At 43.1% G+C, this 15,850-nt stretch overlaps 1 non-coding gene across 1 annotated transcript; it reads right to left on the reverse strand.

Annotated features, from left to right (window-relative positions):
- Window positions 1-15,556: 15,556 nt before the first annotated feature.
- TRNAK-CUU (transfer RNA lysine (anticodon CUU)) lies at window positions 15,557-15,629 on the reverse strand. Its single transcript has one exon. It is a non-coding gene; the product is annotated as a tRNA-Lys (tRNA).
- Window positions 15,630-15,850: the final 221 nt, after the last annotated feature.

Here is a 15,850-nt window from a genome sequence, read left to right on the forward strand (position 1 = left end):
GTGCTATTAATGAGCACATACAGGTTAACCAGGTGATCAGGCCCAGTCAACATGGGTTTATGAAAGGCAGGTCTTGCCAATCAAACCTGATCACCTTCTATGACAGGGTGACCCACCTGGTTGACGAGGGAAGGGCTGTGGATGTAGTTTTCCTAGACCTCAGTAAAGCCTTTGATACAGTTTCTCATAGTGTTCTGGTTGACAAACTGGTAACTGCTGGCCTGGATAGGCACACCCTCCTTTGGGTTAAAAACTGGCTGGATGGCCGGGCCCAAAGAGTGGTGGTAAATGGGGCTAAATCCGGCTGGAGGCCGGTCACCAGTGGGGTTCCCCAGGGCTCAGTGCTGGGTCCAGTTCTGTTTAACATCTTTATCAATGACCTGGATGAGGGGATTGAATGTACCCTCAGTAAATTTGCGGACGACACCAAGCTGGGAGACTGTGTCGATCTGCTCGAGGGTAGGGAGGCCCTTCAGAGGGATTTGAACAGACTGGATCGTTGGGCTGAGGCCAATGGCATGAGCTTTAATAAGGCCAAGTGCAGAGTCCTTCACTTGGGGTATAAAAACCCCAAGCATCGCTATAGGCCTGGGGAGGAGTGGCTGGAGAGCTGCCTGGCGGAGAAGGACCTGGGGGTGTTGGTTGACTACCGGCTTGATATGAGCCAGCAGTGTGCCCAGGTGGCCAAAAAGGCCAATGGGATACTGGCCTGTATCAAGAATAGTGTGACCAGCAGGAGCAGGGAAGTGATCCTGCCCCTGTACTCGGCACTGGTGAGGCCGCACCTGGAATATTGTGTCCAGTTTTGGGCCCCTCGCTTTAAGAGAGATATTGAGCTCCTGGAGCGAGTCCAAAGAAGGGCGACCAAACTGGTCAAGGGGCTGGAAAATAAAACTTATGAGGAGCGGCTGAGGGAGTTGGGGCTGTTTAGCCTGGAAAAGAGGAGGCTGAGGGGAGACCTGATTATGGCCTATAAATACTTGAGAAAAGATGGTGGGGAGGTAGGGGAAGGGCTCTTTACATTAGTGACGGGTGATAGAACAAGAGGAAATGGGCATAAGCTTAGTCAGGGGAGATTCAGGTTGGATGTTAGGAAGTATTTCTTCTCTGAAAGGGTTGTCAGCCACTGGAATAGGCTGCCCAGGGAGGTGGTTGAGTCCCCATCCCTGGATGTGTTTAAGAATAGGGTGGATGAGCTACTTGAGGATATGGTTTAATGGGGATTAGGGATGGTTGGACTCGATGATCTCTAAGGTCTTTTCCAACCTAGAAATCTATGAATCTATGAATCTATTAAGGAAACTGTTAAGATCAGAATTCTGTGTCCAGCTTCAAGACATATAGGTTAGCATAGGCATTTCCTTACACTTCAACTCTCAAAATCCTAATTAACCAATGATGGTTGTACTCAAGGAGTTGCAGTCAGTGGCTCAATGTCCAAGTGGAGATCAGTGATGAGTGGTGTTCCTCAGAGATCTGTATTGGGACTGGCACTGTTTAACATCTTTGTCAGTGGCATTGACAGCAGGATTGAGTGCACCCTCAGCAAGTTTCATAGAACTATAGAATGGTTAGGGTTGGAAGAGACCTCAAAGATCATCTAGTTCCAACCCGCCTGCCATGGGCCCGGCCACCCTCCACTACACCAGGCTATTCAAAGCCTGTTTGCTGAAGACACCAAGCTGTGTGGTGCAGTCGACACGCTGGAGGGAAGGGATGCCATCCAGAGGGACCTTGACAGGCTGGAGAGGTGGGCCTGTGTGAACCTCATGAAGTTCAACAAGGCCAAGTGCAAGGTCCTGCATGTGGGTTGGGGCAATCCCAAGCACAAGTACATGCTGGGTGGAGATTCAATTGAGAACAGGCCTGAAGAGAAGGACTTGGGGTTGTTGGTTGATGAAAAGCTCAAGGTGACTCAGCAATGTGCGCTGTCAGCACAGAAAGCCAACCGTATCCTGGGCTGCATCTAAAGAAGTGTGGCCAGCAGGTCAAGGGAGGTGATTCTGCCCCTCTACTCTGCTCTTATGAGACCCCATCTGGAGTACTGTGTTCAGCTCTGGGGACCCCAGCATAAGAAGGACATGGACCTATTGGAGCAGGCCCAGAGGAGGGCCAAGAAGATGATCCGAGGGCTGGAGCACCTCTGCTATGAAGACAGACTGAGACAGTTGGGGTTGTTCAGCCTGCAGAAGAGAAGGCTCTGAGTACACCTTGTAGCAGCCTTCCAGTACTTAAAGGGGGCCTACAGGAAAGCTGGAGAGAGACTTTTTACAAGGGCATGTATTGATAGGACAAGGGGTTATGGCTTTAAACTGAAAGAGAGTAGATTTCTATGAGATGTAAGGCTCTCCAGAGCCTTCTCTTCTCTAGGCTGAACAACCTAAACTCTCTCAGCCTGTCTTCATAGGAGAAGTGCTCCAGCCCTCTGATCATCTTCGTGGCCCTCCTCTGGACCTGCTCCAATAAGTCCATGTCTTTCTTATGTTGGAGGACTCCCCAAAGCTGTTCCTAAACACCACATCTGCACGTCTTTTAAATACCTCCAGGGATGATGACTCCACCACTTAAGTTGGAAGCCTCTTCCAATGCTTGACAGCCCCTTTGGTGAAGAAATTTTTCCTAATATCCAATCTAAACCTTCCCTGGCACAACTTGAGGCCATTTCTTCTTGTCCTATAGCTTGTTACTTGAGAAAAGAGAGAAGAGACGAACACACACCTTGCTGCAATGTCCTTTCACATAGTTGTAGAGAGCAAGAAGATCTCCTCTCAGACTCTTTTTCTCCAGATTAAACAACCTCAGTTCCCTCAGTTGCTCCTCTTGAGACTTGTGCTCTAGACCCTTTACCAGCTTCATTGCCCTTCTTTGGACATGCTCCAGCACCTCAATATCTGTCTTGTAGTGAGGGGCCCAAAACTGTACACAGCATTCACAGTGCAGCCTCACCAGTGCTGAGTACAGGGGAACAATCACTTCCTTAGTCCTGCTGGCCACAATATTTCTGATACAAGCCAGGATGTTATTGGCTTTCTCGGCCGCCTGAGCACTCTGATGGTTCATATTCAGCCCATTATTGACCAACAGTCCCAGGTCCTTTTCTGCCAGGCAGCTTTCCATCCACTCTTCCCCGAGCCTGTGGCACTGAATGAGGTTGTTGTGACTCAAGTGCAGGACCCACCACTCAGCCTTGTTGAACCTCATACAGTTAGCCTTGGCCCATCAATACAGCCTGTCCAGATTCCTCTGTAGAGTCTTCCTACCCTCAACCAGATCAACACTCCCATCCCGCTTGGTGTGGTTTGCAAATTTACTGAGGGTGCAATCGATCCCCTCATCCAGATAATTTTAAAAGATTTTAAACAGAATTGCCTCCACTGCTGAGCCCTGGGGAACACCACTTCCGACCAGCTGTCAACTGGATTCAACTCTGTTTATCATCACTCTTTGGGCCCGGCTGCCCAGCCATTTTTTTACCCAGTGAAGCATATGCCTGTCTAAGCCATGAGCAGCCAGTTTCTCCAGAAGAATGTTGAGGGAAACGGTGTCAAAAGCTTTCCTAAAGTCTAGGTAGACAACATCCACAGCCTTTCCTTCATCCACTAAACAAGTCACCTTATCACAGAAGGAGATGAGGTTAGTCTAGCAGGACCTGCCTTTCATAATCTCTTGCTTTATGGGCTTTATCACCTGGTTGTCCTGTATACGCCACACGATGGGGCTCAAGAAGATCTGCTCCATAACTTTTCCTGGCACTGAGGTCAGACTGACAGGGCTGTAGTTCCCTGGATCCTCCTTCCAGCCCTTGTAGATGAGCGTCACATTTTCTAACCTCCAGTCAACTGGGACCTCCCTGGTTAGTTGAAAGTGGCTCGATGAGCTCTTCTGCCAGCCCCCTCAGTACCCTTGGGTGGATTCCATCCAGCATAATAGACATAAAGTGTCTAAGTGGTGTAGCAGGTTGCTAACCATTTTCTCTTAGATTATGGGGGCTTCATTCTGCTCCCCTTCCCTGTCTTCCAGCTCAGGGGACTGAGTACCTGGACAACTACTGGTTTTACTATTAAAGACTGAGGCAAAGAAGGCTTTAAGTACCTCAGTCTTTTCCTCATCCTTTGTCACTATGTTTCCCCCCCATCCAATAAAGGATGAAGATTCTCCTTAGCCCTCCTTTTGTTGCCGATGTGTTTACAGAAACATTTTTTAGTGTCTTTTACTGCACTAGCCAGATTAAGTTCTAGTTGGGCTTTGGCCCTTCTAATTTTCTCCCTGCATAACCTCACAACATACTTGTAGTCCTCCTAAGTGGCCTGCCCTTTCTTCCAGTGGTCATAAAATCTCATTTTAATACTGAATTCCAGACAAAACTCTCTATTCAGCCAGACCAGTCTTCTTCTCTGCCGGCTCATCTTTTGGCACATGGAGATGGTTTGCCCCTGCCCCTTTAATATATCCTTCCTGAAGAATGTCCAGCCTTCCTGGACTCCTTTGCCCTTCAGGACTGCCTCCCAAGGGGCTCTGTCAATCAGGTCCCTAAACAGGCCAAAGTCTGCCCTCCAGAAGTCTAGGGTACCAGTCCTTCTAACCCCCCTTCTCACTTCTACAAGTACTGAAAACTCTTATTGTTTTGTGATCAATGCCCAAGACAGCCTCCAACCATCACATCACCCACAAATCCTTCTCTGTTCACAAACAACAGGTCTGTCAGAGCCTTCTCAAGTTGGCTCCCTCATCGGCTGCATCAGGAAGCTGTCTTCCACACACCTCAGGAACCTCCTAAACTGTTTTCTCTCTGCTATGTTGTATTTCCAGCACATGTCTGGTAATTTGAAGTCCCCCATGAGAAAAAGGGCCAGCAACTGTGAGACTTCTCCCAGTTACCTATAGAATATTTCTTCTGCCTTTTCATCCTGGTTGGGTGGTCTAAAACAGACTCTCACCATAATATCTGCCTTGTTGAAATTTCCCCTGATTCTCGCCCGTAAACAGTTCTGTTTAGCATCTTTATCAATGACCTGGATGAGGGGATTGAACGTACTCTCAGTAAATTTGCGGATGACACCAAGCTGGGAGGCTGTGTCGATCTGCTTGAGGGTAGGGAGGTCCTTCACAGGGATTTGAACAGACTGGATCATTGGGCTGAGGCCAATGGCATGAGCTTTAATAAGGCCAAGTGCAGAGTCCTTCACTTGGGGTATAAAAACCCCAAGCATCACTATAGGCTCAGGGAAGAGTGGCTGGAGAGCTGCCTGGCGGAGAAGGACCTGGGGGTGTTGGTTGACTACCGGCTTGATATGAGCCAGCAGTGTGCCCAGGTGGCCAAAAAGGCCAATGGGATACTGGCCTGTATCAAGAACAGTGTGACCAGCAGGAATAGGGAAGTGATCCTGCCCCTGTACTCGGCACTGGTGAGGCCGCACCTGGAATATTGTGTCCAGTTTTGGGCCCCTCGCTTTAAGAGAGATATTGAGCTCCTGGAGCGAGCCCAAAGAAGGGTGACTAAACTGGTCAAGGGGCTGGAAAATAAAACTTATGAGGAGCGGCTGAGGGAGTTGGGGCTGTTTAGCCTGGAAAAGAGGAGGCTGAGGGGAGACCTGATTACGGCCTATAAATACTTGAGAAAAGATGGTGGGGAGTTAGGGGAAGGGCTCTTTACATTAGTGTTGGGTGATAGAACAAGAGGAAATGGGTATAAGCTTAGTCAGGGGAGATTCAGGTTGGATGTTAGGAAGTATTTCTTCTCTGAAAGGGTTGTCAGCCACTGGAATAGGCTGCCCAGGGAGGTGGTTGAGTCCCCATCCCTGGATGTGTTTAAGAATAGGGTGGATGATCTACTTAGCGATATGGTTTAATGGGGATTAGGGATGGTTGGACTCGATGATCTCTAAGGTCTTTTCCAACCTAGAAATCTATGAATCTATGAACACTTGTCGTGGGTTAGGCTGCTCCGGCAACTAAACCCTATACAGTCCCTCTCTCACCCTCCCCCACCCCCAGGGATAAGAAAGAGAATCAAAGAGGAAAAAGAAAAGAGATCCGAGGGTTGAGATAAGAACAATTTACTACTACCGCTACCAATATATATATGTACACGGATATGCACAAGGATAAACATATGCAAACGAGTGATGTACAGTGTAATTGCTCACCACCTCTTGACCAAGGCCCGTCTCGTTGCGAAGCTGCAATCCCAAAGCGGATAAAACTTGATACCGTGATCCCGGATGAATGGGAGGCCCCGAGACAGAGAGTGAGAGAGAGAGAAAGCATTGTGAGAGCCCGAAAGTGAGAGTCCCGGAAGGGCAAAAGCCCTTCTTTCCGGCTGACCCTCACTCTTATACTGGGCATGACGCTGCATGATATGGAATACTAATTGGCCAGTTTAGCCCTCAGTCTTAAGTTCAGGTACGAATCATAAGGAGATTCGTGGACCCCTTGTCCCGGCTATGCTCCTCCCTTATCCTGTTGGGCTCCTGCACACTGGCAAGAACACGGCAAGCTGAAAAGTCCTTGAGACCTCAGTGCCACCTACAAACATCAGCTTGCTGTCAGCATTCTTCTCAGAGCAAGCCTCTGAGTAAAACCAAAACACGGAGCTCTTCTCGCTGCTAAAAAGAAGAGCTAACTCTGTCCATCTAAAACCAGAACACTCAACACTGTTGTCACTATCATCAAGCTCTAGACAGTCAAAACACTCCCTAACGTACAAGGCTACCCCATTGCCTCATGTTCCTTGCCTATAAACTCTGAAGTGTTTATAGCCATCCATTGCAACACTCCAGTTATGCAAGTCATCGCACCATGTTTCTGTGATGGCAACTACATCATAGTTCTCCCACTGCACAATGCCTTCCAGGTGCTCCTGTTTGTTGCCCACGCTGTGTGCATTGGTGTAGATGCATGTCAGCTGGGGCATTGATCCCTCCACCTCTCTGGGTGGTGAAGCCCTAATTCCTACATGACCATTCTCAGGCACTTCCGTATTTTCTAAGACATCAATAACCTAAATGAAAGAAAAAGTTGGCTTCAAGGTAGTAAAAAATGTTCTTTCCTAGAAAATAGTAGCACTGGCACTCCAGAAGTACAGACACAATCTCTCTTTTTATTTTTTTTTGGCCAGGCAGCTTCATTGGAAAGGAAAGGACAAAGCAAAAGAAAAACTCAGAAAGAACACACTAACTGTACCGTTTCATCATCTAAACAGAGCCATTTTGTGCTGCTTTAAGTTCCAAAAAGTATCCTGTCTGTCCTTCAGGTTCCATCAAAAAGATATGGATCTGCCATCTGTGAGAAATTTACAGCCTATGTGGATGTTCTGGGTAATAAAAACTGTCAGTGGTACTAGGAGCCTATATATGGGCAACCAAATCCCACCCTGTACATCTATATCTCAGTTAGTCATCCTGTGTTTCCTTTATAGTTATGAGGGACTCATAGATGATAACTCATCCGAACAGTTTCGAGTGTCTAGTGTAGAATGAGATGAGTCGCTCCATACAGTGAGCAACTGTGAGTTGCTAGTTTTCTTCATCTGCAATAAAAGAAGTCCAGGGTTTCTCTTTAGATGTCTTCACTGTAGATACAGTCATTTAGTCAGACACCTCTCATCCTTAATCTGATCTATCGAGCTCTTCTGACTTTTTAGAAGGTAGAAACATAGGATGGCAAACATCATAGCTTCAGTCTGTTATGTTTTCATAACATAATCCACAAGACACCCCAAAGCACCAGAGCTAGGGACTTTGAGTACAAGGGATCCAAAGCCTTGAATCTAGAGTATGCTATGGAGAGAAAGAATGAACTTTATATACGCCACTAGTATCACAGGCCCTTCCTATAACAGAGAACGAGATAGGTAACAGTATGCAGATGATCCTAGGATGTGGACCCTACAGAGGAGAGCAAAAACCTCCTAAGTTCTGCCTGGAACTAGAATATCTTTTTTCCCTTGACTTTAAATTTGTCAAAATATTTGATGTGAAGCTGGTGATTGAAACTTTTAAACTAGTGTGCTGTTTTGGGCTGGGATGGAGATAGTTTTCTTCACAGTAGCTACTGTAAGGCTGTTTTGGATTTGTACTGAAAACAGTGTTGATAACACAGGAATGTTTTTGTTACCACTGAGCAGTATTTATACAGAGTGAAGGTCTTTGCTGCTTCTCACCCCGCCACCGAGTAGGCTGGGGGTGCAAAAGAAGTTGGGAGGGGACACAGCTGGGACAGCTGACCCCAACTGACCAAAAACCCTTACTAAATCCAAAATACGGCGCTATTCTAGATACTATAAAGAAAACTGTCTCAGCTGAAACTAGGACAACTAGGAAGTAAGCAACCAGGGCCTGAGAGATGCTTCTTGTTTGAAACAGGGATGACCATCATCTGTCTGTAGAAATGTCCAGTTTCTGGTGTTCCTTAGAAAAAGAGTGAAAGAAAAGTTATTTGTCACAAGAAAATAATAAAATTGTCCTGACCCTTGCAGACAGATAGTTGAAGCCCTGATATATTTGAGTTATTCCGCTACCATACAAATTGGGTGCCACATATTTCTAGTACTGAAACTCATTTTTTCTCCACTCGGGTGTATATTTCCATTTGCATGACCATGCTAGCTTTTCTTTATTTTCAGTCTGTCCCTTATCTCTCTGACACAGATTTGGATGGCTATACATATTGTGGATAATTCTTTCTATTGAAAGACACTTGCATCACAGTAAGGGCAAAAAAAAAAAAAAAGGTGGAGCCTGCAGCCAGTAACAAACAACCTTTAATGATAAAAGATAAAAAAAGATTTTATAAATGAGTTGTTTTTCCAGGTCTAAGACAGTGCAAACTGAGATTCTGAATGGGGTAAAATAAAAAGTCTTAAAAATATAAAAATAAAGAGACCTGCTGTGAGCTGATCAGGTATAAGCCTGGATGTCATGCTCAATGCCTAGAAAGCTGGGACACAGTCAGCCTGTTGCATATGACAAGTGCATGGTATGACAGCTTACTTTGACATGTCTACCAGTGTGTAGAGGTTTACTGACTGAGAATATTTAAATGTGCCATTCTTACTGTTTTCTATGTTATTTAGAGGTGAAGACATCCCTGTCTAGTAAACCAATGACAGTGGAGCCAGGAATGCCAATGGATTACAACAGTGTAAGTGATCCGAGGTGTCTTCTTCAAAAACAAATAAAGATTACTAGAAAAGGTTTCCTTTTTTTTTTTTTTTTTTTGCATTTAGGTAACAAGGTAATAACTCACAAACTTGCATTTATGTGAAGGGTCTTTAAACCAGCTAGTTGTGATCCCAAATTAGGCTGCTACATTTATGCAGGCAGTTGTAAGCTAAATGGAAATGTGATTGCAAAGGCGAGCAACAAACAGAGAGCAGGGCTTGAAAACTTAGATGTGAGGTTTCTAGAAGAAAATTTTGGAAGTAGTGTTTCATATAAAATAGATTGTCTGGTGATTTCCAACTTGTAAGTCCAACCTACATGTCTGGATAGTGTTGCCAAAACTTTTGAACTCACGCTTGGATCTGAGCAGCAAGACTATATAAAACAAAAAAAAAAGTCTGAAATTTGTTAGCTAGAAAATGCTGATGGATCAAATGCATTGTATGACATAGAAGATACATATTTAAAATCCCCTGTCCATTCCAGTTCCACATATGCACACTTTTTCATGTTCCTTCCTATGTGCTATGGGGTAATATTGCTCAAGATTACAGACCTAAATATGAATTGATTTTTCTTTCTTGTTTATTTTCGTATTAATATGCAATACATTTTCTGTGTTACATTCACTCTCTTGGTAGCTGAAAATTTTTCACAATACCGCCTGGTGAGTTGCATGGTTACGTTTTGTGCCTGTTGTGTTTCTTCCCAAGCATTAGCTGAGCAATTAATGAACAAATCAAATAAATTAGAGCTGCTGTATTTTCCTCTAGATGCAAATTTGAAGGATAATTTTTAAAACACTTTTATATTTCTCCCTCTACCTCTGGGGAGGAAGTACAGGCTTCAAGTTCTAAATTACTCATTCCTGCTGGCATCAGATGTATGCCCCAAGGAGTTCATTTTCAGCTCAACAGACAAGGCTTTAACTACCCAAATTCATTTCTAAATAGAAAATAATATAATATAGCACTTTCCAAACAGTCTCTCACAGGTGCTTTAGTATGCGTAAGGGAAAGAGCTGAAAAAGATCTAAGAATTGACACCTTATTTTCCACACAGAGCAGATATGGGGCTGAAATTTCCCCCACTGACTTAAGATTTCTACTTAATGCTTAATACTAAATTAGACCAACGAAGTTTTGGCGTGAATCAAGGCATTCATATAAAATCCTTCTCAAACTTACTTCAAGTCTTCCCAATGTTGATGTTGCAGTATTGCTTCAAATTCTAGTTATCCTTGTAACAGTAGGTTTCATCGTAAGATCTAGGAGTCACAGGTTCTGGACTTGAATAGGAAGATTTCAGAGTTTTAAAGTATATTGCTACCCTATTTATAGAGAATAATCTAGAAATATAACCCAACAATGTTATAAAATCAAGTAATTAAAAATAACTCAGATATGTTTTCATAAGCACTCACCACTCCCACCTCCCCCAATTCATGCTCTTAAGACCATAATTCCTTTTATTTCAGAAACTGAAGTTGTTAAAGCCGCCCTAGGAGGAGAGCTAGTCCAGGTTGTCTCAGGGTTTCCACTTACTTCACATGCAGTTAGTACCAAATTAGGTGAGGCACATGAGAAAACAACAAAAATCTGTGAGCTTCTGCAGGTTCATAAAGACACAATGGAGGAGAAAAGGAAAAAGAGAAGGAAAGGTAAGATCCACCCTGTGTTCCCATGCTCCTGGGACTGCTGCTGAAGAAATGAATAGATGCAGCCAATGAGGTTAACCCTGTTGCGTACATAAAGCAGATGTTTAACTATTTTCTTGGTGTTAGAACATGTGAGCCAATCTGACTGCAATGATGATAGAATTCATTCTAAGTTATTCTCTCATAGGAGGACAATTGCATCTTGTGATTAGTTTCTAGCTCCTTTTAGTGCAGTGAGAGGCTTGTAAACTCACATGCTGGGCCTTGCCTTTTAATAACCCAACCATGAAGATAACTGGCTACAGATAACCCAGAGAGTTAGATTAAGTATGAATTCATTCCATGTCTATACGATTTCCCTCAGCATGGTTCAACTCCAAGCAGGGAAGTGTTGATACTGTGGTTAGGATTCTGCAAACTATAAAACATTATTTGCTTTGATTTTGTCACAGGAACACCCAATTTTGCCAACATCAACATATTTTTTATATATTTGCTGTAAATATTTCATTCTGCACATTACATTGTCATTTCTTCCACAGAGAGTTATATAAAATCTTCGTGAACTGAGTGAGCTGAGGAAAACAAAAAAATCTTGATTGCAATAATCTTTCCTCTGCACTTTGCAAGAGATAAACAGAATTCAACAATTCAAAAGCTTTGGTATGCTCTGGATCTAGAACTAACAAAGTTTTCCATCTATAATTCCTAAGAAGGAAAAAAATATCAGAATCAAATGTAAGCAGGAGAGTGAGGAGAGTTTTTGGTCTTGGGAGAAGCTGTGAAGTTCTCCTGGTGGTACACGTCCTATGTTGACTAGAGTAAGAGTTTAAATATCTCACTGACATGTAAACACAAAATGGGCAAACGAATTTAGGTGTCCTGCTCTGGAGTGGATCACACTCTCAAAATTAGACAAGATTATTCCCACTTCAAATATTGTTTAACTGCAATTTATTTTCTCCTTTTTTTTCTTTATTTAAAGCCAAGCTAGGTAATACAAGACTAGTTAATACAAAGCAACTACTGGGACAATCTGGTCAGAAATTTGCCAGCGTTTAAGACTTTTTACTGCATCTTATTCAAATTGCAGACTAGCCCATCTTCTTTAGTCTAACTTTCCCGGAATAGGAGCTGCACTTCCAGCATCCTCCGCGATTCTCTTACTGACCATACCAATGGGGCTTTCAGTCCCTCTGTTTGACTGCAGCAGTGGTTCTAAGATAGGCTTCTACAGAGGAAGAGTTCAACAAAGACCATCTCTACTATATTTCATATAGTCCATTCAGTGACTTACGTGACAGCAACAGCTTTTACCATTACTACTACCATTATAGTGGGAGTTTATTCAAAGGGTTAGTAAGATATTCTTCACTTGTAGTATAAACCTTTTTCCAAAGACCGGTCCTGTATCCAGAGTACTTTTATGAACACTGACACAACACGCCATTCAAAACCACCATTTGATCCTCAGTAGAAAACTTGCTACTGTCATTGCTTTTCTGCATGTGGGACATTCAAATCACTGGAATAAACAAGTCCCCAGAATGACCAGTATTTGATCACCTCTCAGAGCCACCTGATTACACAGAAAATTTGTTAAAACCAAAGGAAACTATTAAATGGACTGTGTATTCTGGCAGCAGGGAAGGAGAACAACTAAAAATTGCAGCCAAACCTGTCATTCCTGAAACTTTTATTTTCTTATTCCCAAATAAGATATGCAGGCTGGTTTAGTTCTAGCTAACTTTTATCAAAAGCTTTGCCTCATGGCTCTTTATATGGATTCACACACCGTTATATGATTCAGCGCAAAGCAAATGGAAAGATTAATTTTGTGATGTGGCACCAAAAGAAACAATTTAGAGCAGGGATTAGGGATTGGACCAGCTCAGTGAAACTTCTGGAACAAGTCCATTATAACTACAGAACATTTCACAATAACCGTATCAGTGATTGCAGAAGAGACAGCCTTTTTAAGTGAAATTGAGAAAATTCATACAAACAGACTTTCTCCCCCCTACCCCTTATTTTTCCAAAAGAAGTGAGAAGGAGAAAGGTTTTACAGAACTGAAAAAATTATTGTTGGAAATAGAATAGCTGGAAACTCTGAGTCAGATACTACTAATGACATCAGACTGGTAGATTGGTATTTATCTTTACATGTAAGATACAGACCACAGCTAACTACCCAGTGGTCACAATAAAGCAACTGGGGCAGGATATTTTGGCAGCATGCATATCATTCTATGTACTTTTAAATCTGGTTCATTTTCTTTGTTCTTAAAAGACACGGCATCAGTAAGAAACCCCTCTCTCTCCTTTCTTCCAGTTTGATGTTGTAAAGGATACTGTTATTTAAGCAGATGGGAGCAGAAAAAATAAACCAGCTGAAAACAGTAATGATAATTCCTAGCTGAATTCTTTCTCTCTCACATACACATTCACAGAGGGACTTATTCAAATGGCTACTTATGTCTTTTACTCTCCTATGCAAGCAGCTGTTAAAAAACCATATTATCAGCTACGTAACTCCACTGAAGCCTTTTTCCTCCCTTCCCTTACTTACTCCCTTCCTTTCTGCCTCCCCACACCGATCAGCTAAGATTTGCTCATTCAGATTCACTGGTGTGGTGTGAGCCAGGAAATCTCTGCACAAACAACCATGGTGCAGCCAGGTTATGAACCTGGACATCCAGCTCTGAAGACAGCATTTTAAATTAAAGAAAAGCTTACATAGCTGGTCCCTTTTTCTGTCCAATGTGTAAACACTGTGTAAGACTGCCCTGATCTTAACAGCAAAAATCCATGCAAATAATTTCATAATTCCATTATCTCCAGGATGAATTGGTCTCAGTTTCCTGGGTATTCACTATATAGCTCCTAGTCACAATTATTTTAGTGTGCCATGGGAGGATGTCACCCAAAATCATGGTTTGTCCTCTATGCACAGTCAGATTTATCTCATCTAACCTCAACAGAGTTTTCTAGAACAAATGCAGAGATGTCCTAAGCTCCATGTATTGAGAAGACACAAGCACTTCTAAACTGTCAATACAGTACAGGTCCAAGAGACTAAGGCTGTTCTCCCAAATCTGGGATTCGCTTGCCTGATGTACAATAAGCCAATCCACACACTGAGACGAGATAATGCTTTAATACAAAGTTGCACAAGTTTAGGTGCCTGTCCCAAGACAACACACATACTTTTAAAATTGAATAGACCTTTATACAGTATGCATTAGCATATTTACATATTCAGAGTAATTCTCTTTAACAATTGACTAACTTTCTCTCTTGTTGTATGTAAGTTAGTTTGCATGCTCCGTACTTTTCCTCCGCCCCTTTCTTTTGTGTCTGGGGTATGTTTAGGGTAGGTGGTCCATGAGTCAGTGGTCATGACCTCCCCCTGACAGAATGATCTTTTCCCCAGTTATCACTGTTTGTTACTTAAGATTTGCGGTATTCTTCCAATCTCATTAACTTTTTCTCATAACAAGATGTTTTCCCTGTCAGTATTTGAAGTCCTTGCTTTGGTTCCTTCATGATTAACAGCTTTAGACTTACAAAGACATGTAACCTCCTCTTGGCGTATTTTTCTAAGACTCCTTCATCATCCCTCATTATCTATAAAGAAACAATATCTAGTACATTTTTGCATCAATACTTATTTTCCAGTATGTTCTTTTCTTAAGGATGACTCATCACTTCAAAGATCACCATCCTGGTTTTGGGCATTATGTACATATTTGCTTTACCTAAAATAAGCTACCGTATATGTACAAGCAGGCCACTAACCGAAGTCTTAGTAAATTCAAGCAAATTTTGACTTAAACCTTTAACTCTTTCATGGCTAGAAAACCAGGTCACCCTCAACTTCTTTAAGAGATGATGTGAAAGCCCCCCAAATGTTAGACTGCATTCCCTGTAGTAGGGAAATGCCTGAGACTGATTGCTTCATATTAATTATATTATTAAAATAAAACAAAAGGATAATAATAAAAAAAAAACTTTGAAAATTAATGCTATGAATTAAAAGTCCCTCTGGTTTTTCACAACATGCCTTCATATTTGTCCTGATTTCAGCTGGGACAGTCAGCTATTCTTTTTAGCAGCCAGAAGAGCTCTGTGTTTTGGTTTCAGCCCGAGACTCGCTCTGAGAAGAATGCTGAGAGCGCACTGATGTTTGTAGTTGGCACTGAGGTCTCAAGGACTTTTCAGCTCCTGTGTTCTTGCCAGTGTGCAGGAGCACAAGATAAGGGGGAGCATGGCTGGGATGGAGGGTCCATGACTCTCTTTATGATTTGTGCTTAGACTGAGGATTGAGGGCCAGATTGGCCAATTAGTATTCCATATCATGCAGCATCATGCCCAGTATAAAATGAGGGACAGCCAGAAAGAAGGGCCTTTGTTCTTCCGGAGCTCTCACTCTCAGACTCTTGGAGTGCTCTCTCTGTCTCGCTCTCTATTTTCAGGCCTCTCAATCATTCAGGATTGTGGTATCAGGACTTACCTGTCCCGAATATTTCAGGATCATTAGTTTGGGAAGAGAAAGGGTTGATGAGCAATTACACTGTACATCACTCCTTTGTATATATTTATCATTGTACATATATGTATATATTCATATAGTAGTTCCTTTTCTCCTGTAATTCCCTTTCTCATCCCCAGGAGGTGAGGGAGTGGCTCTTTGGAGTTTAATTGCCAGAGCAGCTTAAACCAGGACAGTCTTTTGTGGCACCCAACATGGGGCTTGAACCCATGATCCTGAAATTAAGAGTCTCATGCTCTACTGACTGAGCTAGCTGGGCTTGGCAGTGTGTATCTGTAGTCCCAGCTACTCCAGAGGCTGAGTCTGGATCGCTTGAGCCCAGGAGTTCTGGGCTGAGTGTGCGATGCCGAGCGGGCGTCCATGCTAAGGCCAGCATCAATATGGTGGCCTGTACGGGCTAAACAGGATGTAGCATATTCCATTCCCTTTTAGGGGGATTTAAGGTCTGAGTAATTCAATCTCAGAGCAGAAGAATCACCC

Source organism: Tauraco erythrolophus, chromosome 1 (assembly GCF_009769465.1).
Source record: "Tauraco erythrolophus isolate bTauEry1 chromosome 1, bTauEry1.pri, whole genome shotgun sequence".
Classification (NCBI taxonomy): Eukaryota; Metazoa; Chordata; class Aves; order Musophagiformes; family Musophagidae; genus Tauraco; species Tauraco erythrolophus.